Source organism: Maniola hyperantus, chromosome 6 (assembly GCF_902806685.2).
Source record: "Maniola hyperantus chromosome 6, iAphHyp1.2, whole genome shotgun sequence".
Classification (NCBI taxonomy): Eukaryota; Metazoa; Arthropoda; class Insecta; order Lepidoptera; family Nymphalidae; genus Maniola; species Maniola hyperantus.
Genome location: NC_048541.1, coordinates 15,774,167 through 15,799,348, shown reverse-complemented (window position 1 = coordinate 15,799,348; position 25,182 = coordinate 15,774,167). Strand labels below are relative to the sequence as shown.

General features: G+C 37.0%; 1 long non-coding RNA gene across 1 annotated transcript; it reads right to left on the bottom strand.

Annotated features, from left to right (window-relative positions):
• Positions 1–6,299: 6,299 nt before the first annotated feature.
• LOC138402522 (uncharacterized) lies at positions 6,300–6,986 on the bottom strand. Its single transcript, XR_011236899.1, has 2 exons — positions 6,881–6,986; positions 6,300–6,476 (listed from the first exon to the last, which is right to left on the bottom strand). It is a non-coding gene; the product is annotated as an uncharacterized lncRNA (long non-coding RNA).
• Positions 6,987–25,182: the final 18,196 nt, after the last annotated feature.

Genomic DNA, 25,182 nt, shown 5'->3' with positions numbered 1-25,182 from the left:
TATTTAACTAAAGTATGAGCGTTAAAGAATTCATTGGCCATCTTCATCATTCTTCTCGGTAGGAACGGCATTCCGAACCAGTGGTAAATTAAAACTACCTGACTATTCATAAGTACTTGTAAAAAGTTTACATGAATAAAAAAACATTCTATTCTTTTCTATTCATCAAATGGACCTAAAGAGCCTTGAATTGCAGTCAAAAATTCAATGTCACTGATTTTAATTTCGCAACGTTTCCGCTTGGAGTGCTGGCTGTAGATGTGTAGACAAATTTGAGCTTTAAAACAAGGCTGTTAAGATCCAGTTAAGGCTGGGACCCACTCGAATACTATCAACGTTAGTGAAACATAAAATGTCGTACTAAGCGTACTGGTACCTACTTCAACCACGAACAGTTCTGCTCGAGAACATCCATCGTGGAATACACTTACTTTGACATTATCAATGTTTCTGCTTCCAAAACATAATTTTGCATTTCAAATGCCTTTTGAGCCTCAATAGCTCAACCGGTATAGGAGTGGACTGAAACCGAAAGGTCGACGGTTCAAATCCCGCCCGTTGCACTATTGTCGTACCTACTCCTAGCACAAGCCTGACGCTTAATTGGAGAGGAAAGGGGAATATTAGTCATTTAATATGGCTAATATTCTTTAAAAAAAAAAAAATGCCTCAATAGCTCAACGGGTCAAGGAGTGGACTGAAAACCGAAAGATCGACGGTTCAAAACCCGCCCGTTGCACTATCGTACTTACTCCTAGCACAAGCTTGGCGCTTAATTGTCTTTAATTTCCTTTAATTTCTGCTTATCTTTGGTTAACATCACTGTACATATCTACTATTCAGTAAGTTTTTGTTTAACTTTGTTTTTATTAGAGCATTTAGAGCAGAATAAATTCTTTTTCCCATTGTTTTGTAGTACTTGCCAATTCGATTTTCGACTCTGAAGTTATAGTATACTAGCTGACCCGCCCCGGCTTCGCTCGGGTGGAATTTAGAATATAGAGGTGGGGGTTGAATTTCCAAAAATCCTGGAACACGTATTTCTTCATTTGTGTCCGAAAACCCAAATACCAATTTTCATGCAAATAATTTGAAAAATGACGTACTTTCGTACAAACTTTCATCTCCTATTTAACCCACTTAGGGGTAGAATTTTGAAAAATCCTTTCTTAGTGGATACCTACTCTTTACCAAGAACACGCCCTCAAAATTTCATGTCTCTAAGACCAGCGGTTTAGGCTGTACGTTGATATATAATATGTCAGTCAGTCAGTCAGGACTTTGAATTTTATATATACAGATTACTACAAATCTTAATGACATCATATTGAGAGTATCTTGTAAGTACTCGTGCTCACCTCTTGAATCCCCTATCGGTTAGACTCCAGACAATTTTCCACCTCAAGCATTAACCCCCAAGTCTATTACCCCCTAACCAATGCAAGATGCACCACCCCTTGGCCCAAGATCCCGGAGGAATCGTTCTACGTGACGCCTCTTTATTATTACTGCCCACCCTTGAACAGGAGGGTGTGGTAAGTGAGTGGTAATTGTATGGGATAACTTAGATTGGGTTTTTAATTCCGTGGATTTGTTGAAGTGGGGAACTCTAATTTCGCCTGTCAGGCGGTGCTATTTGTTTTGGGTATTTCCACCAATTTAATAGGTAATTCTTAGGGTTCCGTACCTCAAAAGGAAAAAAGAAACCCTTATAGCATCACTTCGTTGTCTGTCTGGATGTCAAGAAAGTCTTTCTCAGCAGAATTTAATTTAATTTTAATTTAATTTAAAATAACTTTATTGTTAATAGATTTACAGAGAGTAAGAATACAGGATACACTTAAAAAACAAAGGGCGACCTTATCACTAAAGTGATCTCTTCCAGGCAACCCATACTTAAGAACTTATAGAACTGTAAGACGGGGAGTCACAATGTAGCTATAAATATAATATATATATAAATATATATAGGTATATATAAACACATACACTCTAATAGGTACATACTATAAAATATAATATAATATATACAATATATATGTATATAAATACTATATAAAATCAATATAGTATAATTAAATAATTAATACATACTACATAGCTAACTGTACATATAGTTATGGCAGAAAAACTACAGTGTTTCTTGACACGGAAATTTACATGCAGTTTCTAATGCAAAGACATCGCACAACATTTTTGACGGCCGATTTATTGGAGCACAGTCCTAAGTTGGGCCCCATGATACCACGGTATCGCCGGGGCACGCACTCGGCGCCCCGGGGCAGCCTGCCTGAAATAGCACCGCATTACAAAGCCCTGATGAATCGGTTCACGCGGTGGGCATAAATTAACTTGTTGCAATAACAGCGGTGCATCGCGTTTTATGACGACTTCATGGAGCGTTCGCAAATTCCGGAATATCTAAATTTAATATTTTATATCATCAATAATTCAGGCATGTCATGAACAGTGCTTGAATGAAGAATAGCATCGTGTAAAGCATGCACCCTTACACGGGGCTTAGAATTTGGATCCCAAACTCTATTATTTTCAAAATAAACCAAACCATATATTTTTATATTTTTTTTAGTGTTTACCTACACTTCAAGGAAATTACTAAATAATTTTAAATACATATCAAAAATTGCGTTACCGGCAGGAATCGAACCTGCATCTTCTGGGTTCGCGCCCGATGCCTTGACCACTCGGCCACGGTCTCGCTTACTGCCAGTGACGAAATTGGTGATATGTATGTTAACTCAGTACTGAAGCGACTGTTTAATGCCATCTAGTAGCGACACTTTGCAGTTATCGAAACTACTTTCAAAGGCCCATATTGCAATGTAGCTCTTTGAACGAGAAATGGCATTATTTGCTTTTTACTATATTTTTTGTAATTTTTTTTTTTAGTGTTTACCTACACTTCAAGGCATCGGGCGCGAACCCAAAAGATGCAGGTTCGATTCCTGCCGGTTACGCAATTTTTGATATGTATTTAAAATTATTTAGTAAACCAAACCAGTTTTAAAGTTTTCCAAACCAGTGTTAAAGTTTTGACAAATAATATGGGCCCATTAATCCATACCAATATTATTAATGCGAAAGTGTGTCTGTCTGCTATATAGCTTTTCACGACTCATCCGTTCAACCGATTTTGACATTTATAACTCCGATTATAGAGATTGAGAGTAATTGGAGGATCTCCCGAACTCCCGAAAATATGGTCGAACGTCTTAACTACTCACTCGATCTTTCCTTATTCCTCTTAAGATATTATGTTAATAAAAGTACCAAGTAGGTAGCAGTTGACTGAGGTCTCGTTGTTTTTCTGCGAGCAGGTAATGTAGCAGAAGGAGTTGGCGGAGCGCATGAGAGAAGATGATTTCAACTCTCATGCCATCGTAGGAGGGTCGGGCGTAGGCGAGTCGCCCACGACCGCCGCCTACCCCCTTGAGAAGGACTTTTGGGAAATAGACACGGGGAGTCTATCGTCCGTAAAGAAACCAGTCCTCGAGTCGGAAGGCGCACTTTTGTGTTCCTGGTGCGCCTCAGACGGTGTGTAGGGACTTCATTGGTCCCCTGAGGTGGGTCCTCAGCAGGCGCCGCTGGCTGGGTTGCGCGAACGTGTTTGGCCCCGTAGCCCAGCCACCAGGCGATGCGTGGAACATCGTGGGGTTTTAGTCGGTAAGAGTCCGACATAACCTCCGCACCTCCCCGGGTGCGGTGGCATCCATGAGGATTTCCCCACGGAAAAAAAAGGTATCGTTGTTTTGACATCAAAATACAAATACGACAAATAACTACTATCTTCTTAAAACGAGACAGAGCTATATCTCTCACATAAATATGTCTTGTTTTAACTCACTCTTAAGTAACGATTAGCAACTCTGAGTGCGGCAGTTAGTCAAGTTGTTAATGCTGACCTTACAATGAAAGCAATCGCACTATCAGGTACCTTGCGGTATATTGACCCGCTGACCCGCGCCCCACCTCACCATATTTCCTTCACTAAAACACTGGAATCAAACGATTATGTGCGCGATTCATACAATTGCCGAATCGAATTCGTTATTTGGAACAGTGGGAACTTAATCGAAAAGTTCCGGGTTTTGATTTGAAAACTTAGGTATTGCTTAAATTGACTTAACTAGAACTAATTCAGAACTTCTTTTTTTAATGAAGATCTAAATATATAAAAGGAAAAGGTGCCTGACTGACTGATCTATCAACGCACAGCTCAAACTACTGGACGTATCGGGCTGTTTGGCATGCAGATAGCTATTATGACGTAGGCATCCGCTAAGAAAGGATTTTTGCAAATTCAATCCTCAAGGGGGTGAAATAGGGGTTTGAAATTTGTGTAGTCCACGCGGATAAAGTCGCGAGCATAAGCTAGTAAAATATATATTCAGAACTTTTTTTTTTGTTTTTTTTTCAAATGAAAATATTGCAATGAAACTTTAAGCTAGCCTTATCTAGTTATTATACAAATCATGCTCGTGAATGGTGCTAAGAATACTTCCTGCATTTCCGCGCTGGACAGCCAGGCTGATCAGTTCCGCAAAAAATGAGCCAGAACTTAGAACGTATTCAGAACATGAATTAAGTGAAAGGTGAAAAATTCAAGTACGTAAACCTGTTCCTAATAAATGGAAGTGACGAAAAAGTGGAAATGTTGAAAGGCCTGCGACTCCCACTTAGCCAATTTCCAAAGTAACAATTACTTATGCAGATGACGGCACTTAGTGCCCTTCCTCCATAACGATGTTATTAGCTTTTGTTTTCGGCGCTTGCAACCAAAGCCTTGTTAAGGTTGTAAAGCTAGCTTTCTACGAGCGCACATGCTCGACGAGCAAGTTTTGTGTAGGTACCTACAGTAATGCTTGACGTTGCGGTGCCCTCCTTCTATAACGGTGTTATTAGTTTTTGTTTTCCTAATCTGGTTTGTAGACCCAATTTGGTTTTACACAATTGTTACAATAGCGTCTCACGCATCAACCCATTTTTAGATCTTTTTGACTTTAAAATTAATTCATTAAAATAAATTAAATGGGCACTCGAATAGCCGGCTCATCGTTTTCGTTGATAGTAATTACTTTTTTTTTTAATATCGGGGTGGACGATCTTCCTTAATGCGTGTGTAGCGTGCAAGTTCGATCGTATATACAAAGCTTAAAAGGTTGGGTTGATATAAATTTTGGCCGTTGGATTTAAGTTGCTATTAAACGTTAAGTGTTACGCCCTTGTTACGGGTAATAAGGCCTTTTCTTTCTACGTCATAATGAAAGTTACCTTTTCCTCGGAACTAATAAAAATGAACGCTGAAGGCAGTCCCGGCTTTATGGAGAGGCTTTGCCGGTGCGTCGCCATTAATTTGTTGGGAACTTTCGGCTTGAATCTTCTGTCACTTACAAACACTTGCTAAATCTTTATGAGAAAATATTATAAGTAAACTCAATTTATATATTTTATTCAGATTAGTTTATTTTATGGCATTGTAACGGACAGCTAATTTGCATGGCGGCCCGGATAAGGCCCGGTTTCCATCTAAGCGGAGCGGAGAGGAGATAATAAAACCGCTAGAATATGGAACGCAATTCCGGCTTCAGTTTTCCCATTCGTTTGTAATATATGATGTTTTAAAGTGCTTTTTTTTTTATTCAGATACAAGTTAGCCCTTGACTGCAATCTCACCTGGTGGTAAGTGATGATGCAGTCTAAGATGATAGCGGGCTAACCTGGAAGGGGTATGGCAGTTTTTATTAAACCCATACCCCTTTGGTTTCTACACGGCATCGTACCGGAACGCTAAATCCCTTGGCGGCACGGCTTTGCCGGTAGGGTGGTAACTAGCCACGGCCGAAGCCTCCCCCCAGACCAGACCAGAAATTTAGAAATTATAAAATTCCAAACCCCTGCCAGGAATCGAACCCGGGACCTCCCACTATTAAGACCACAGCGCTCACCACTGCGCCAGGGAGGTCGTCAGCTTATTTTTATTAGAGTCAAGTGTCGTCGTCGTCCCCCCCCCCCCCCCCCCCCCATCAGCTAAATGGTAGTAAATAGGAACGTGAAAAAATTCACAGCAGTAGTATATATAATCAATTTTAAAGGAAAACTATCATGGCTAAGTAGGGTTCACAGGTTAAGGAGTTATATCTGTTTCTCGAGGATTGTGACTACGGAACCCTACATTGCGCGTGGCCCGCCACGCACTTGACCGGTTTTTATCGTTTACATAGTCTTCGACTGTATAAGCAAGTAGGTATATCACTAGTTCCAAAGGCTTTTCATATAACATTTTATTTTATTTTAAGTTTAATTTTAAGTACATAATAAATAATGTTGCTAATAACTAGGACTTCCCTCGTTTGGGCTCGAACTGAAAACCAGCGTTGTGGTTACATCGTGTAACCACAACATTCAGCTGAGTTCGGGCCTTTTCGTTGGCACGACACATTTTAGACACTAGGTACCTATTTATTTATTTATTTTATTTATTTTATATCTAATTAGAACGGCAGTGCCACTTACACTAACTAGATGATTAATAATAAATTTAAATACAAATAAAGGTACAAGAAAAAAGACATAAAATACAAAACGATAAAAGATCAAAGAATTTTGAATATGTACGCTGAGAACATTGAATGACATATTCATGCAATGCTCTCAGCGTACTTCAGTAACTCCCGAACCAGTATTATAGACCCATCATTAAATGGGTCCCATTGAGCATTATTGTCCAAAAGCGCGTTGAATGATGCTAATGAACGGGGTATAGGTGACATAGATCTAGCAACAGTGCGATGATGTGGGACCACGAAAAGTTTATTTTTTCGTGGACGAAGATTACTGTTGGATTCAGGGACACGTATGCCTATATTTTGCTTGAATTAGATTTTAAGGAATGTTTTTTTGTAAATATTTGTGTTTGTGTTTATAGTGTGTTGGATCAACCAATAAATTGATTTCTATTCTATTCTATTCTATAACCGAAGGTTTGAGCGATACGAAAGGCAGATTCCGATGTTCCGACGCTACGTGTACTCATGTACTCATTGTTCCTTGCAAACAATGACCGATCCGGTCACTCCACGTCGCCCATACTTCCATACATCATACTAACCAAAAGCATTCACACAAATTACATCCATACCATCCTAATAATAAGACGCAATTTCCGATGAAGGACTTATTCCAGGAATCTCATTGTGATGGATTGTACTGAGCGAGTTAAGCGATATCCGAAATATGCGACGTGGCTTTTCATTTATTTGAATTTTCAATTCAGTTCCCAAATAGGATTGAACGTTTTACGTTTGGTGGCCTGTGGTTTAGGTTATTTTCACTTGAATGGAACTTAAGTACAATAAGGTCTGTACAATTTTTAGGGTTCCTTACCTCAAAACACTTATGTATTACATAAACTATACTAGCTTATGCCCGCGACTTCGTACGCTTGGACTACATAAAACCCGTATTTTACCCCACTATTCTTTCCAAATTATGGAAAAAATAGAGATAAGTGCTTTCCTGTCCTCTTTTGCTCTCTTTTTCTATTTACTCCTACCTAAATGTTTTTAGTACAAAAAAAACCAAAACAATGTCAGTCTGCCTCGTTGACTTATACATATACTACGACTTCGTCCGCGTGGACTATAAAATTTCAAACCCCTATTTCACCCCCTTAGGAGTTTAATTTTCAAAAATCCTTTCTTAGCGGATGCCTACGTCATAATAGCTATCTGCATGCCAAATTTCAGCCCGATCCGTCCAGTAGTTTGAGCTGTGCGTTGATAGATCAGTCAGTCAGTCAGTCAGTCACCTTTTCCTTTTATATATATAGAGAAGAAGAAGAAGAAGCTTACTTCGTATGGACAGGGTTATTGAACATACAAAATGGCACCGACTCATTGGTGCTTATGCACCAATGCAACCTCAGTGACGTCTGGATTTCAAACGGGTCGTTCATTAGTATCTAAGAGGTGGCGCTGATTTATTTGGTTTCTAAACCGTGAAAAATTATGTTCGCTTGACCATATCTTGTCATTTGTATCGATGGTCTGCTTTTAATAAATCAATCGAGGATTTTAAACGTTATCGATTGGAGAATTTGCAATCCCACCGCTTTGCCGACCTCGCTCTAATCAAGCTCAAACGATAACGCAGTAAAATCTACTGCTGACATCGATCTCCCTAAAGAATTCAAAAGAATTTTTCAGCTTTCCGCTTTATCAAAGGCAAGGTCGGTAAGGGAAATTCTTAGAATAGACTTTTTACTTAGGAGTCGACATTGATTTCAATACTATCCTTTTACTTTAAATTTTATACTTTTCTTCTTCATCTTCTCACTTCTTTAAAAAATAAACAGAACTTTTTATGTTCACCATCGTCAACTATTCTACATACTCTTCTATGAGCCGGCTATTGCCAGCATTCTGAGTTAAAAATATATAAATATATAAGTATAAAAGAAAAAGGTGACTGACTGATTGACTGATCTATCAACGCACAGCTCAAACTACTGGATAGATCGGGCTGTAATTTGGCATGCCGATAGATAGTTATGACGAAGACATCCGCTAAGAAAAGGTTTTAGGAAATTCAACTAGGTGTAAGGGAGTGAAATAGGGATTTGAAATTTCTGTAGTGCACGCGGACGAAGTCGCGGGCATAAGCTAGTTTGATAACAAGCAAGGAACAGAGAATCAGCTTATTGTGAGGACACGATATGATTAGAATATTATAGGGCAAGGCAAGGGCCTTAATTCAAACAAAGTTGAGTCAAACAAACAAAACTTAATTGAGTAAAGGTGAACCGTCCTCTTAAACTAATTAAGCAAAAGAAATCCACTTCCCATTCCAAGGCCGTAAGAAAAAAAAAAACTTTCTTTTTCCACATTTTTTTTTCTTTCATTTGTCCCCTTATAAAATTCATTCATTAGAAAAAACGGCAAATAAGGTACAGGAATAAGATGTCCGTCATAAAAAGCAACGAGCCAGCTCTAATGAGGGTGAAACGTGTTTTTATAAAACAAAATCAATTTGCTAAAATGTGTAAAACGAAGGTTTTTTGTGTTTACATCGAATTGTTTTATTACGCAAACGGTAAAATGAAATAAAGCTGTCCAAATATTGTTTAAGTGGGATCAAATTTCGACGAATTTTCCGGTTTATTTTAGGTTTACTTCATGAAAATAACGTAATAAAAGGTAACTGTAAACATCAGTTAACATTTTGTGGTCAATTCATTACCGAAATTAAACGACAGAATTAAAACGAAGAAATTTCAATGACAGAAATTAAACTCTCCTGTTTCATATATTAAACTAGCTTATTCTCGCGACTTTGTGCGCGTGGACTACATAAATTTAAACCCCCTATTTTACTCCCCTAGGGGTAGAATTTTTAAAAGTCCCTTCTTAGCGGATGTCTTCGTCATAATATCTATCTGCATGCTGAATTTCAGCTCGATCTATCCAGTAGTTTGAGCTGTGCGTTGATAGATCAGTCGGTCAGTCAGTCAATCAGTCAATCACCTTTACCTTTTATACAGGGTGTAATAAGAATGCTGGCAAAAAAAGACAGGTGATAGCAGTGGCGTGCAGGTCATAGAGGCATAAAATCACTGCTTACCCTAGTAGAACTAGCTCAGTGCTTATTCTTCATTATGACCTGCCAATAAATAAGTACTAACTTAAATGCCTACCCTGGCTTTGTACCCTGTGCACGCCACTGGGTGATAGTAATGATGATTACTGATTTGATACCACAAAAAAAACTGACCAAGTGCGAGTCAGGCTCGCGCACCGGGAGTTCCGTAGTACAGTCGCATTTTTTCGACATTTTGCACGATAAATCAAAAACTATGATTTAAAAAAAAAATCTGTTTAGAATCCACAGGTAAAGTCCTTTCATATGACACCCCACTTGATATAACTATCTTACTTTGATAATTGAAAATACCTACTAGTTATTAGTTCATGACCACAATTTAATTTTTTTTGTGTGATGTAACCACAAATTCACGGTTTTCAGATTTTTCCCCTAATGTCTGTTGTGGGTTTGAAAAAAACTAAATCACTAAAACTACAAAATGAGGCAAATGGATTGTTTTTAACCGACTTCAAAAAAAGGAGGAGGTTCTCAATTAGTCGGAATCTTTTTTTTTTTTTTTTTTTTTTTATTTTTTTTTTATGTATGTTCCCCGATTACTCAAAAACGCCTGGACCGATTTTGAAAATTCTTTTTTTGTTTGAAAGGGTATACTTCAAAGTTGGTCCCATTTCAATTTGATGAAGATCTGATGAACATCTTCGAAGATAGATACTGGAACTCCTCAACGGATAAGAGTAAATTGCTCGCGATCAGTGTAATAGCTTAGTAAACAGTAGATTTTTAACCAGTTATAGCATAATTCCATGGGGCCACTAAAAATTGTGAAATAAAAATTTTTTACAAATAAAATAAAAACCGACTTCGTTACATAAACACTAAAAATTGAAAAATAATTTAATTTATTACCGAATATATTATGTATACAAGAGTTAATATAGTTCCACAATAATATTTTTTGGGGTCGCGTCGGTGCCAATGAGGTGCCATTGTGGAGTCCCATAAAAATATGAAGTCTAGACGATTCGCGCAGCTAAAGCTAATTGGCACCGGCACCAAAAAGTATTATTATGGAACTATATTAACTCTTGTATACATAATATATTCGGTAATAAATTAAATTATTTTTCAATTTTTAGTGTTTATGTAACGAAGTCGGTTTTTATTTTTGTTGTAAATTTTTTTTATTAGGTAGTATAATATAACGCTAAGTTTTTGCTAGCGTTCTGGTTACACCTGTATATTTTGATATAGATTATATTATTTTTGCTTTTTTTTTTCACTGAAAACCATGAGAATTTTCCTGTGTAATGAGAAAAGAAAAAATATGAGCTAATCCAGTCGAAATCTGCAGGAGCAAGAGTATTTTAATGCTTTATTATCTTGTTCTAAATCGGTTAGTAAACTTTGTATGTTGGTAATTTATAGAGAACTGGCTACATAGGGTCGAAGAAATACGACCTTGTTGGAAAACTACACGAGCTATTGAAATTTGATACTACTATGGTTTGAAATTTACCAACTCGCTAAAGGCGTGGGCACACCATTTTGTATTACCTACTCAATAATTCAGTTAACTATAAATGTAAATCATGCTTTTTGTCAAAATGTGCTGTATTTAATATGAATTACGACATCAAAAAGTCAGACTGTATAAATATCCATCATAGTAGCATTCGTGAAACTGCCAGTGGGAACTCTTTATATTCCAGAATAAAAATATTTACAGGATGCAAGCTATCTCTGGCCGAACATCAGGATCCCTTTGTCAATAGGGTCTTGGACTGTAGGAATAAAGTGATGTGATTTTTTGTATAGCAGTAGTTTATGGGGCTAGAATTCATTATCCACGAGAATAATTTAAAAAAATCTTCAAAAATCAGACGGACAGATAGACAGACAGACAACGAAGTGATAAGAGTTCCTTTTAATCTTTTGAGGTACGGAACCCTAAATACTACGAAAAATAAGTAATCATCATCATGATCTACCCATCGCCAGCTCACTACAGAGCACGGGTCTCCTCTCAGAGTGAGAAGGGTTTTGGCCATAGTCTACCACGCTGGCCATGTGTGGATTGGTAGACTTTACTCACCTTTGAGAACATTATAGAAAACTCTCAGGCATGCAGGTTTCCTCACGATGTTTTCCTTCACTGTTAAAGCAAGTGATATTTAATTAATTAAAACGCACCTAACTCCGAAAAGATAGGGGTGTGTGCCCGGGATCGAACCCTCGACCTCTGATTTGAAGGCAGACGTACTAACCACTAGGCTATCACAGCTTTTAAGCATTCGTCGAAAAATAAGTACCTTATATTAAGCTTATTTTTACACCTACCTACCTGTAAAAGGAAAAGTAAATCCAACATTAATAATGTAGTAGCCCCTTTAATTTAAACTCGAAGTCATAAACTGGCAACACCGAGTTAAAGTAAAAAGGAAAAACTATAAAAGCGCTGCAAGTTTGGTAGATCGTGTGATACGTCAATTAGTTTAATGACAGTCAATAAAGCAGTTACACTAATAGTGCAGTGGTTGCGGCACTCACCGGGTAATATGCAGTAAACATGAAAATGTACCGACAGCATAACAGTTCACTCTGCTAAATGAATACTACATGAAACACGAGAAAAAATAATATTATCACAAAATTCTAAAATTTGCAAATCCGTTCTGATACCTCAGAGAAATTGATGTAGGTACGTACATTCATAGAATAAATTAAAAATTTATAAAACCCCTTACACAAAAACCTCTAAAAAGTTAAAAATATTATAATATATTGTATTGACCCTTTAAGTATAATATAAATATTCAAGTTTTAATCTAAATGTTCGTTGTGTCGAGGGACCTATTCTAATATTCTATATAATAATATTCTATAACAGGAATTATTCTTTCCATTTACAAATTCAACTTAATTTTTCATGTTAACAGTACATTTTTTCGAAGATTTATTTCATATACTAAATATTAATCACATTTAAGTTTAACTTCCTTGTGCTCGTTAGTGTTTACCTCGGATTGATTCTATAATTTATATTCTTCACTGATCTCTTAATTCGTGGCATTGAGTTAAATAGACCATGGAGGAGAAAACCCTGTACAATAAGCGTCAATAAAACGCTACTGAATAATGATTACAAAGTCGTTACGTGTTTTTTTTACTCCTGGGATATTACCGTGAGATCCATAAGAAGATGCGGTTTGCCATCAGTTTTGACATGAATTGACATAACATGAACTGCTGTGACATGAATAACCTACCGTCCAAAGCGATGCCTCTAATTTGCTGTTACCTTTTATTGTAATCTGTTCCGTAACTCATTTATTACATCACCCACGATTATTGGAATTAACTGATGCCTAATGGATGTAGAGTTGCGCTATATTATGATAAAGATAGCAATATTATTGACAAACAGTAAGAGCTTAGCATCGGCAGACACTTCACTAAGTGAGCAGACAATATTAAACGAGTCGCAGGGAGCCGCTGGATCCAGGCGGGCGTAGAACCACGGCCTGTGGAAATCCTCACAAGAGACCTATGTCGAGCAGTAGACATCAGTTATCGGTTGACGATGACGAAAAGCAGGTCTGGCGCCAATTAACTGAATGACAACAATTCGACTGGTTGCCTTGTGTTCTAGTCAGGTTAAGGCTATTTTGTTAGACATTTCTGGCTCTAGTAAAATGACAACTCTCTGCTTCGTGGGTAACTTTGATGGGTTGAGTGGCTGAATACTTTTAGTGATCACTGCTTGTTTAAATTAATCCGACATTTTATGTTTACGATTATGTCTTTTACTTTATTTTTACGACTTAAAATGGTAATTCGTTCCTATTTAGTTTTGGAAGTTTTTACATTTTTGGAACTTTGAATATACATACCTAGTTGGCACTAGTCATCTTTTGCTACCGTTAGACGACATTTTTTTAAATAAACAATGAAAATTAAAACTCCTTTCTTTTAATTTTCTGAGAAAATTAGTTCTTATTCATTTTTTACGTTCATAAAAAACCAAAAAAAAAAAAAAAAACCTTTCGGTGAAAAATGAAAAAGTACCTAAGTAGCTACGTGTTTCCGGATTTTTGGAAATTCCTCGATTTTCAAAAATTCCACTCGAGTGAAGCCATGGTGGCACAGCTAGTTTTTTATATCACTAGGTAAGTACCCTTATCATAAATGTGAAACTGTGTTTTTTGTTGGTTTATTGGTTTGTCCTTTAATCACGTCGCAACGGAGCAACGGATTGACGCAATATTTTGCATGGGTATACCCATGCAAAAACACACTTTTACTTACATACTTATGCATACTTTTCAGGTCTTTAACTATAGTTAAAGACCTGAAAAGTGACAAAGGTTACTTTTTATCCTGAAAAAGCAAAGAGCTGCCACGGGATTTTTAAAAATCTAAATCCACGCGGACAAAGTCGCGGGCATCACCTAGTATATAATATTATAATGTGAATATGAACAGATACTCGTAGTAGGCATCTACTTCATTAATAAACTTTGAAAGTCTAAAAATGTTTTGCGTAGGTACCTATTCCTTTAGAAATTAGAAAAATATACTTTTTTAACAACAAAGAGGGTCAAATTATTCTCGGCAAAATATTACCGATTACCGGGTAATAACTTTTGGTTGTCGCTATAGTTATGAGTATGCATTGGTATATTGGACAAACATAATTAATACATATTTGCCCAACTTACGACGTATTGAATTACCAATTGTGTTCAATTTGTCCAATTATACGACATAATGGCGTCACATATCAGCTCCCATCGAATATTACAAGCATTATCTCTTACAATATTCAATTTCATTGAGCACAACCGATATTAAATCGTTAATAATTAAGTAATAACCGGACCAACGCTTACACGAGTTCATAGAGCCCATTGAGTTATAGGTCATATAGATGTAGCGTTCATATTTTTATCTATATCCGGCGTCTTAAATACGCTTCAACCTACTAATTATAATTATTTTTATAATACAAATATATACCATTAGAGTTTCAAAGTATGTAGGTGTAGGCACCTGCGATTTATTAATAAACTAGCTTATGCTCGCGATTTCGTCCAGGTAGACTACACAGTTTTCAAACCCTTATTTTACCCCTTTAGGGGTTGAATTTTAAAAATTCCTTTCTTAGTATTGTCTACGTCATAATAGCTATCTGCATTCTGCATGCCTCAGCCCAGTTTATCCAGTAGTTTGAACTTGCGTTGATAGATTAGTCAGTCAGTCACCTTTTCCTATTATATGTTTAGAAAAATAGCTTTTCTCAGGTATAGTAATAATTTACAGATTGTGACTCTAGTGTCTGTTTAACATTTCAACCTCTAGTATATTATGGCAACTCTCTTGAGTCCATATACGTTAATACAGATTCAGGTTTGTTTGCGGTAGCAGCCATTTTAATATAAAAACAATTAATATTTAATATTATTATAGGCTCGGGGATTTGTGAGCCGTGTAGTTCGATCGTTGAATTATAGGCGGTGTTTTAATCCGTTCTGTTTAAATTCTGTGGCAGAAAACCACTGATCGACATACATAACATTATAGAAAATTATGATACCTGTAAGTGGTACAAGTATGAAGACAAAGCGATTACGCTGTTGTATAACTGTACTATTTTTGTTTAAATGTTGACAAACAAGCGTGCGCTCTGATGGCGAGATATTTCTCAGAGTCACAGTTTACGACAGCTTTAGGTACCTTATAACAAAACGTTGAGGTTTCGACGTCACTGGCAGGCGTCGAATATTCGAACATTTGACGCTAGGTAGCCTATTTTTGTTTGATTTCACGTCACCCATATTATTTGACATAATATCGTCGACTCAATCAATATCAAGCCGTGAGTTCCCTCATCTCTCTTCTCTCTGACAGAGTTGTGACTCTGTCAGAGTCTACTGTGGCAGACTTGCAACCCACAAATAAACTGCACTTCCAAATGCCTGCTACGAGTATATATAGTTATTATCAATCATCAACCTATACGCATAAAAAAATTGTCATAACTGACGAAACTTAAAATTTTGACAGTAGGTTCCTTTTATAACGTACGCACTCACTAAAGAAGGATTTTTTGAAATTCTATCCCTAAGTGGGTTAAATAGGGAATGAAAATTTGTATGTAAGTCAATAGTCAGTTACTAAAGACGTGGATATATTATATCAAACATTATTTAATTATTTGAATACAAATTAATCATAGCGGGGAAAGGAACACCTTTTCCCGCTTAAGCTTGTAAGTTAAATGCGCATTCGTGTCTACTTATAAATAGGCTTTTCGGTCAGTGGGGAGAATGAAACTTTATATTGGCGCATTATTTGCGGATTTTACGTTATTACAATTACGGACGAGAGTAGAGACTATATAAGAGTATGATTTTATACCACAGAAAATTAAACCTCAAGAGTACGCATAGACAAGATTTTGCATGAAAACAAAATCGTAAAATGTTGGCGGGGGACAGGGAGAATGCTTTGTTGTGATTGGCGGACTCAAAAGTTACGTAATCAAGACAATGTGCGGAATGAGGGTACCGAACGGGCGTGGGCCGACTTTTATGCTAAGCAACTGCCTAAGCTTGGCGATCGGGGGTGTCCGGCTATTAGGCGTCTATAGGTGGTGGTCTGTGTTTTATACAATAGGTAACATAATAAAATATAATTTGATGCAGTCGTGATAGCCTAGAGGTCAAGGTGTCAGCCTCCTATTTAGGAGGTCAGGGGTTCAATCCCCAGCATGCACCTCAAACTTTTTGGGCGTCTTAAGCAGTTAAAATATATCGCTTAAGACGCCTAAAAAGTTAGAGGAAACCTACTTACCTGAGAGTTTTTATAACGTTTTGAAAGGCCTGTGAAGTCTGCCAATCCATCATGGCTGATTATGGCCTAAACCCTTAACAATTCATCTAAGCCCTTAACATTCTGAGAGGAGACCTGTATTCAATAGTGGGCGGGCGATGAGTTTATTATGACGATGATGATGGTGAATAATTTGACAACCTAATTCGTTACTCTACCAAGACATACAAGTACATAGGTAAACGCAAGAAAGCGCCTCTATGTTTTTTTTTGTTTAAAGAATATTAGCCATTTTTTAAATGACTAATATTCCCCTTTCCTCTCCAATTAAGCGTCAAGCTTGTGCTAGGAGTAGGTACGACAATAGTGCAACGGGCGGGGTTTGAACCGTCGACCTTTCGGTTTTCAGTCCACTCCTTTACCGGTTGAGCTATTGAGGCTCAATTGAATAAAAATCTCAGAAACATGTTTGACAAATTAATTTATCACCGTAAGTGACACTCTTCACACTTCGGAAAGTACCAACAATACACGGTAATTAAGTGATTACCGACCCTAACGACGCGTCCCATAATATAAAGGCTCACCCACACTTTGTCCAAACACGAAATAAATCAGCCGCTTTTTGTTTCAATTCTTTTTGTTATTTAATTATCTGTGACTCGGGCGATTCCCGTAAATTGGTGCGTAGGTTACCCACAAAATCAGTTCCCTGCAATCAAATTTCAACTTTATTCACATAACGTTATAGTTGATTTTCCAATGATATTATGTAATGTGTGATAGGGTTGTCGCGATAAGATCTCTTTTCGATATTTTTCGATGTATCCTTTTAATTGTTGGTCCTCTTTGATCAATTTGAGGCTTGAAAATTTAATAACACCCTTTTTTGGAGATACTTTGATCCCTAATGGGTGTTAACTTTTTTTCATAATGTTCGCTTTCATTACAATATTAATTGGTTTTTAAATAATATAATCAGTAAATAGGTACAGATTATTTTGATTTGGAAGTAATAAGTATATGTATCTATTTATTTCTAAATATATAATATGTTTTCTTGACAAACACGACAGACAGACACGACAGAAAGACAGACAGACAACAAAGTGATCATAAAGAATCCTTTTTTCTTTTTGAGATACAGAACCCTAAAAAGCAAAAAAAAAATCATACACGATACTACGTAATTTTTTTTTCGTGATCTCCATAGTATAAAAACAGTCACGTTGAAATAAAGCGTAAGTAATTAATTTTAATTGCACGCATTACGCTCTCGATAAAGTGTTGTAACTGCAATCTGTGATCTCCGATGCATCTGATATTGGGGACATGTGGCCTCAATTAAGGAACGTTACAACGAAAAATTCTCGGCCCTAGGCAGTGGCCCTTGACTCGTTTGGCTCGTGTGAAGAAGGTTTTATGTTAAGGGGCAGTTGCACTGCATTTTTTTTAAATAGAGATAGCGAGCAAACGAGCTGGCGAGTCATCTGATGTTAAGGGATTACCGCTGCCCATGAACATTTGCAGCACCAGAGGAAGCCGATGCGTTGCCGGCCTTTTAGGAATTTGTTGTTGTTGATGTTGTTGTTTGTTTGTTGTTTTATCATCATCATAATCAACCCTTTACCGGCCTGCATGAAAATTGTTTAGGCCATAGTCCGTGACTTTGGCCAACTGTGGATTGGCATATTTCACACACCTTTGAGAACATTATGGAGAACTCTCAGGCATGTAGGTTGTTTTCCTTTACCGTTAAAGCTAGTGATATTTAATAGCTTCAAATGCACATAACTAAAGTTAGAGGTGCATACACGGGATCGAGCCCCTGACCTTTAGAATAGGAGGTGGACGTGTTAACCACTAGGCTATGACAGCCTATAGGTAATGCATACAAAAATGCATCTTTGACCTAGAGAGCTAAATCTTCGCAAAGAGTTTCCTTTATAATATAAACAAGGAATAAAGCTAGATTCAGGAATAAACTCTTACGGGATAGGATATTAGGATATTAAGAATTATTACTACTACTATATTAAGCATTTGATGTGACTAATTTTATCAAAACTATGTACACGTTGCTAGGTATATCATAACATTTTGCATGCTAATAGGCAGAATTTGGCTGTACTTTTTTCTTTTATTAACATCTCAACTGTTAACCCAGATTCGCAATAAAGAAATTTGTATTTGTAATGTTTATAATGGGGCTCTACGCAATTTTTTTGGAACTCTGTTTAGCTTTAAGTTTTGGAGGTGGGCGTAGCGACTGTAACTCAGTTTATAACTTTTTCAGTCGTTATCGTTCATAGATTCTCAAAGTCATATTGTAAATCTGGTCAAATTGTAAATCTAAACTGACACAAAAATAAATTTCAATTTCAGTATCTGGCCTTTATTTCCGAAATTTTAAAGTTCACTAAATTATTTATTTTAATCAGTGGTAGCTTCTAAAGCTATTCAAAGGCTTTGTTATTCTTTGAATTTACTTTTTAGTCCTGCTCTAATTCAAATAAATAAAAAAAAACCGACTTACCTCATTTGAGTTTGGGTATAACTTACCCTTAACACAAGTTGATGCTAATTAACTATGACGTGCTCATTACTCAGGAATCTGTCTCTATCCCGCATCTTGGAGAAGAGAGAGAAAAAGCATACTCTAAATAAATCGCTTCCTCTTAACTACACCGTTTTTGGGTTAACATCACACTTATGATATTGTTTTAATTCGGTCAATTCTAGGGTTCCGTAATTATGTCCAGTTATTAAATGTAATAAAACTTTTAAAATTACAAGGCCTAAAAAATGGAAACGGTGAAAGAGGTCACGTCAGCCTTTAATTCGGGAGGTCCAAGGTTCGGTCTGGGCACGCACTTCTAACTTTTCAGAGTTAGGTAATATATGCGTTATATGTAATTAAATATTATATTATGATTTACTATAACAAGGAAGGAAAACATCATTAGGAAAACTGTCTGCTTTTATTTATTGTCTGCCAGAAACTAAGAACCTATTTATTTATTTATTTTTGAGATACAAGTTAGCCATTAATCTGAAAAAGAAACAGATATAAAATACTACATTATTAGTCCATATGAATAATATAATAATAATTCAATGCTATGAAATGCTTTCGACATGACGTGGGTGACGTTAGAAACACACAAAATTTGCTGAATAATCAGTCGTGTAACCACTGAAATTTAACTACCAAGGACACTTTTAAAATTTAAATGAACCAATACTTATCCATACCAATATTATAAATGCAAAACTGTCAGTCTATTTGTCTGTCTGTCTGCTAGATTTTCATGACCCACCCGTGTAACCGATTTCGATGAAATTTGGTACAGAGATAGCTTGCATTCCGCGGAAGGAAATATTATGCTACTTTTTATTCCAGAAAATCAAAGTGTTCCCACGGGATTTTTAAAAACTATATCTACGTGGATGAAGTCACGGACATCTCGTTAGGAATATATACGGAACATTTATACTTTTTGTCGCTTCTGAACTGACCACTTATTTAGCGTGTGAAAGATCTTAACGCATTGTAATAAGATACGTAATTGGGTGTGAAGGATTACATTTAATTTAATTATCAAAATAGAAAGCGTAAAGATGCCTGACGGTAGCCATCTCTGATAAGAGGGAAGTGATATTTAAAAGCTTCGTATTGAAGAACAGGACAGTTTCGTTTTGGTTTCCGATTTCTGTCTATTTTTGTCTTCTTTAAGGCTGTCTGTGCTCGAAAGTGGGAAAAAATCGATAAAGATCCCTTTATTTAATCGATTTTATTTTCCAGCTCACTTTTTTCCATGTAAAAATATTGAAAAATAGATGTTTGATCAATATCATCATCATCATTAACAACTGATAGACGTTCACTGCTGGATATAGGTCTATTTGTAAGAACTTTGAATTTGAATTTGAATATCATATTATCGTTAATAACGAATCAGCATCATCCTTACTAACCCATTGCGGGATGACTACTGAGCACGGGTCTACTCTCAGATTAAAAAGATTTCGGCCACAGTCTATCACACTGGCCAATAGCGGATTGGCAGACTTCACATACTTTTGGAAAAATCTAAATATATAAAAGGAAAAGGTGACTGACAGACTGACTGACTGATCTATCGACGCGCAGCTCAAACTACTGGACGGATCGGGCTGAAATTTCGCATGCAGATAGCTATTATGACGTAGGCATCCGCTAAGAAAGAGTTTTTAAAAATTCTACCCGTAAGGGGGTGAAATAGGGGTTTGAAATTTGTGTAGTCCACGCGGACGAAATAAATAAGAAAAACACGTTAAATCATTTTATGTGAGAACGTGATTCATAAAAAAATAAGCGTTGTTAATGTGGAATTCCAGTTTAAATGTATCAAAATGCAAATTGGGAATTTCCACCGTTCCACGGCAGCGGCGAGCCTCTGAAATGCAGCCTCCGAAATGTCAGGGAGGTGCCGAAAACGAATAATTTCGCCGCCGCCGGCTCCGTTGTTCCAACTTCCGATTCGAACATTTAAATAGTTCTAGTGCGGTACTGATATTGTTATTAGGTGCATGTGCATTGAATAATATAAATCACTACTCATATTATTAATGCGAAAGTGTGTATGTTTCAGTTTATCGGTTGATGCCACAGACACATATATTATCATCATCATTATCAACCGATAGACGTCCACTACTGGACATAGGTTTCTTGTAGGGGCTTCCGCACGCCATGATCTTGCACCCGCCTGAATCCAGCGGCTTCCACTCGTTTGATGTCGTCTGTCTACCAAGCAATTTTAGAGATTCATTCTACTGATTCTGAGCATAACTAAATTTTAGACTATTCTCATCCTCTCTTGCTAATGTAATACGGAAAGGAAAGCCACGGCTTGACAGTTTTAAATTTAATTCAGAGCTATCAAAGCTCGTGACTTTAGCTGCCAGTCGCGAGCCTATTGTTTAAAGTAGCGTGCACTAAAATGTAGTCTTTAAATGTAAAACTCATGATATGTCTTTTTTATCAATATTAAAAAGAAAAAGATGCAGATGTTCTAAATTTAGTTTAAAGAAAGACAACAGAATCGGCGCCATTGTGTTCCTACGTACAACAGAATTAGCCACACTGTGCTATGTCTCAGTATTTAAGAAGCTCTTAAATAAAACGAATAAGTGCATTATAAAACAATGACTGTCTAAAAACGGTCTCTTGACTTTCATTAGAAAGCAAAACACGTAAGACGTGAAACATAAACAGTATCAGTTTCACTATCAAGTGAGAGGCGACCTCGACTTACATGCCAGACTGATGGTCAAGTCAAAACCAATCCAAATAGAAAGGCCTTCAAGTTGGGACAAAAAATAAATCCGCCTAAGTACGAGTTAGGCTTATATGAGTGGGATTCCGTAGATTTGATTTAGATTTGTTCAAATGGTCAATAAAAAATAAAATTTCATTCGAAATTTAAAATTTACGTAGAAATCCCTCCAAATACCTTTGTCTAGCTGTGGAAATCCATAAGTTAAGACGCTAACTTTGTATGTCACAATTAGCCGTAGCCCAATCTGTCTAGTAGACCAATACTTATTTTCACACTGTCTTATCAAATAATGAAATTATTTTAATTATTATGATGAATAAAAGGACATCTTGTTAGTTTCGTATGAAGAATTTCTTAGGTTTAAAACACACACGCGTTCAACGTTTAAGCTTTTTTGTGGTAAGGCCGTAAAATTCAAAAACGATGATGGCCAAAATTTGCCCCAGGCTGAACCATGCCTATCACAAACTTAATGACACGACTGCAAGACAACATGCGACTTTTTGTTTCTTAAAATAAAAGATTTTTACTATTAAATGGCACATATATCATTTCTGTACATTCTGGGGCACGCGTCCTTACAATTTTTGTCCATCTCCTTTCGAAACAGAATTTATTTATGTTCGGGGGGAATCTTTAAATTACATGTCACAGTCCATTATGGCCAAGCGTGGCGTGACCCTTAATATAAGAATATTAGGCGTTTTTCTTTTAAGAATATGGAACCCTAAAAGCAGAGTATCATATTGCAGTCTTTACGATTCTATTCACATAAACCGTGTAAGTGATACTTGTCAAATCGTGCTAGAAAAGGACAGCGCAGTTTTAAAGCGAGACGACACCATCACTTCCTATTATTTCCTCCATAAGTTAGATTGAAATAAGATATTATTATTAGGTATACTATAAAATCCGTGATGAGATCCTCTGCTTTCCTCATCCACCCACTTCCCGCTACCTTCTTAAGGTCGTCAGTCCAGCGGGAGGTCGTCCCACACTGCGCTTGCCGATACGCGGTCTCCACTCCAGAACACGTCTGCCCCAGTGGCCATCGGTTCTGCGGCAGACGTGGCCGCCCACTGCCACTTCAGCTGGCTATATGGACAACCCTCTACCTCCCATGGCCCCACCAACCTCTCGGTTTTATGGTCCGAATCGCGGGAGGGCGCCCGTTCGGTACTTGCTCTTGGCATTTTCCCGGGCGCCTTCTTGACTCCCTACAAATTGTTTTTGTCTCTTCCTTGTCTCTTATGCTCACTCTCCCCCCTTGGGAGCTAGACGTCACTAACAACTTCAGCTGGCTAATTCGTTGAGCTATGTCAGTCACTTTGGTTCTCCGACGGATTTCTAACGACCATATAGCATTTTTTTTAATCATAGAAGCTAACGGTCATATAGCTTCTACGATAAAAATGTCCACATCAAAATGAGCCCATTGCCACTTTAACTTGCTGATGGTTTGGGCTATGTCAATGATACCTACCTTCATTCTCCAGCTGGTGCGCGATTGCCGTAGAATGACAGCTACAATGTCACGATCGCAATCACCTCGGATTGGTTGACGCTCGCTCACTATTGGCTACAATGCATTGTTGCAACAAGAATTGCACAAATTCAGCCAATCACAACAATTGAGATTGTAATAATGATTGATGCAGGTTTCCCGCAATCGAGGTGCAGGTCCTTCATTTTAAATTTTACCTTCAGGGACACTCCTGACTTAACATAGCCTATTTCATAGCTCGCTGAGCGACTCGATTAGGTATTACACAAATCAATTTTCAGCAATATTTAATCGAAAAAACAAACATTTCGATCACGCTGATGTACAATCAGCCAAACAAAAGTGTAGAAAAGCATAAACACTGTCAATTCATCCGTTAAATCATAAAGGTAGCTTCTCACTATTCATTATAATATTATCACGATTAGAAGCACGGACTTGAACTAGCTAGATCCCGCACACTTTAATTGTCTAGGAGTGTCCTAGTTAGTTATTTTATTTTCATTCCTCTGTCTTTTTCCATTCCATTGGCTTAAATACTTTATTTCAGAAAAATTACATAAATTCAGCCAATCACACAGATGAGATTCTTCAGTAGGATATGTCAGGCCCTAGTTGTAAACTGTATATTGTATTTTAGATAATTAAACTTAGTATTCATTTCATTATAATATTCTTTTAGTATTTATTAAATTAGGTATAATTTTTACATTCTTTAGATTAGGTATAATATTTTATTGTACGACTTTTGTTTTCAATGCACTTTGTGACAGCCGAGCTTCAAGACCAGTCGCCATCTCTATGTCACTTGCTCGCTAGAATCAAAACGTGAAATCGAAACGGAGCACAGCTCGTGCTTAGACCTACCGTGAGAAGCCACCCTAACATCATACCGGAAATACACTGACGCATTCTAACCCAATTTTTTATCCCAAAATACCCTTATAATGTAGCAGATGCATTTTATTTATCTCCCGGCAAATAAATCGAAAATGCCGGATAAACATTCTCGAGACATCCTGAGATTTTTGACTTTTTATTTTCTCTTTGGCATTTTTGCGTTTGACTATAATAATTATCTTTTCGTCATCATGACATCAGACGAGTCGCGGGGAGCCGCTGGATTCAGGCGGCGCAAGACCGTGGCGTGTGGAAGTCCCTACAAGAGACCTATGTCCAGCAGTGGACGCGCGTCTATCGGTTGATGATGATGATGATGATGATGATGATGATGATAATTATTTTTTCGTTGCTTTTTCTAAGTCAAGCCAAGACACACAAGAAGCGTAGCCGGAGCGAAGGCAAATGAAGGCGATTGTTCACCACTAAGCACACACGCACAAAATAATATACAAGAGGCCCATGTGCATGTGCACGCAATGCATTTTTCAATACTTACTACAAGACATGATAATTAAAAAAAAATTAAAAACAGTCAAGTGCGAGTCGGACTTGCACATGAGGGTTCTGTGCAAAGGGGTTTATAAAAAACTGGCATACCCCTTCCAGGTTAGCCCGCTTCCATCTTAGAATGCATCGTCATTTACCACCAGGTCAAATTGCAGTCAAGGGCTAACTTGTATCTGAATAAATAAAAAAAAAGAAATTGCTAAGAAACGAGATAAAATTAAAACAATTCAAGCAATAAGTAAAATAATTTGCGTTGGATCATAAATTTTTTTTTTTTTTTTTTTTTTCTACCATAAAGCACCATTATAAAATGGTAGCTTTATTGCTACTACCATCTAGCCTATGGGCTAATAAGTAATATTATTCTAGCTTAAACTTCTACTTATGATTAATTTTTAAATCTAATTTACAGTCCAGTAACTGTCCTTAGTTTATTCTAACACGTACTTACAGTTCACTATGTTCTTGTGACCTAGAAACATAAAAATAAAA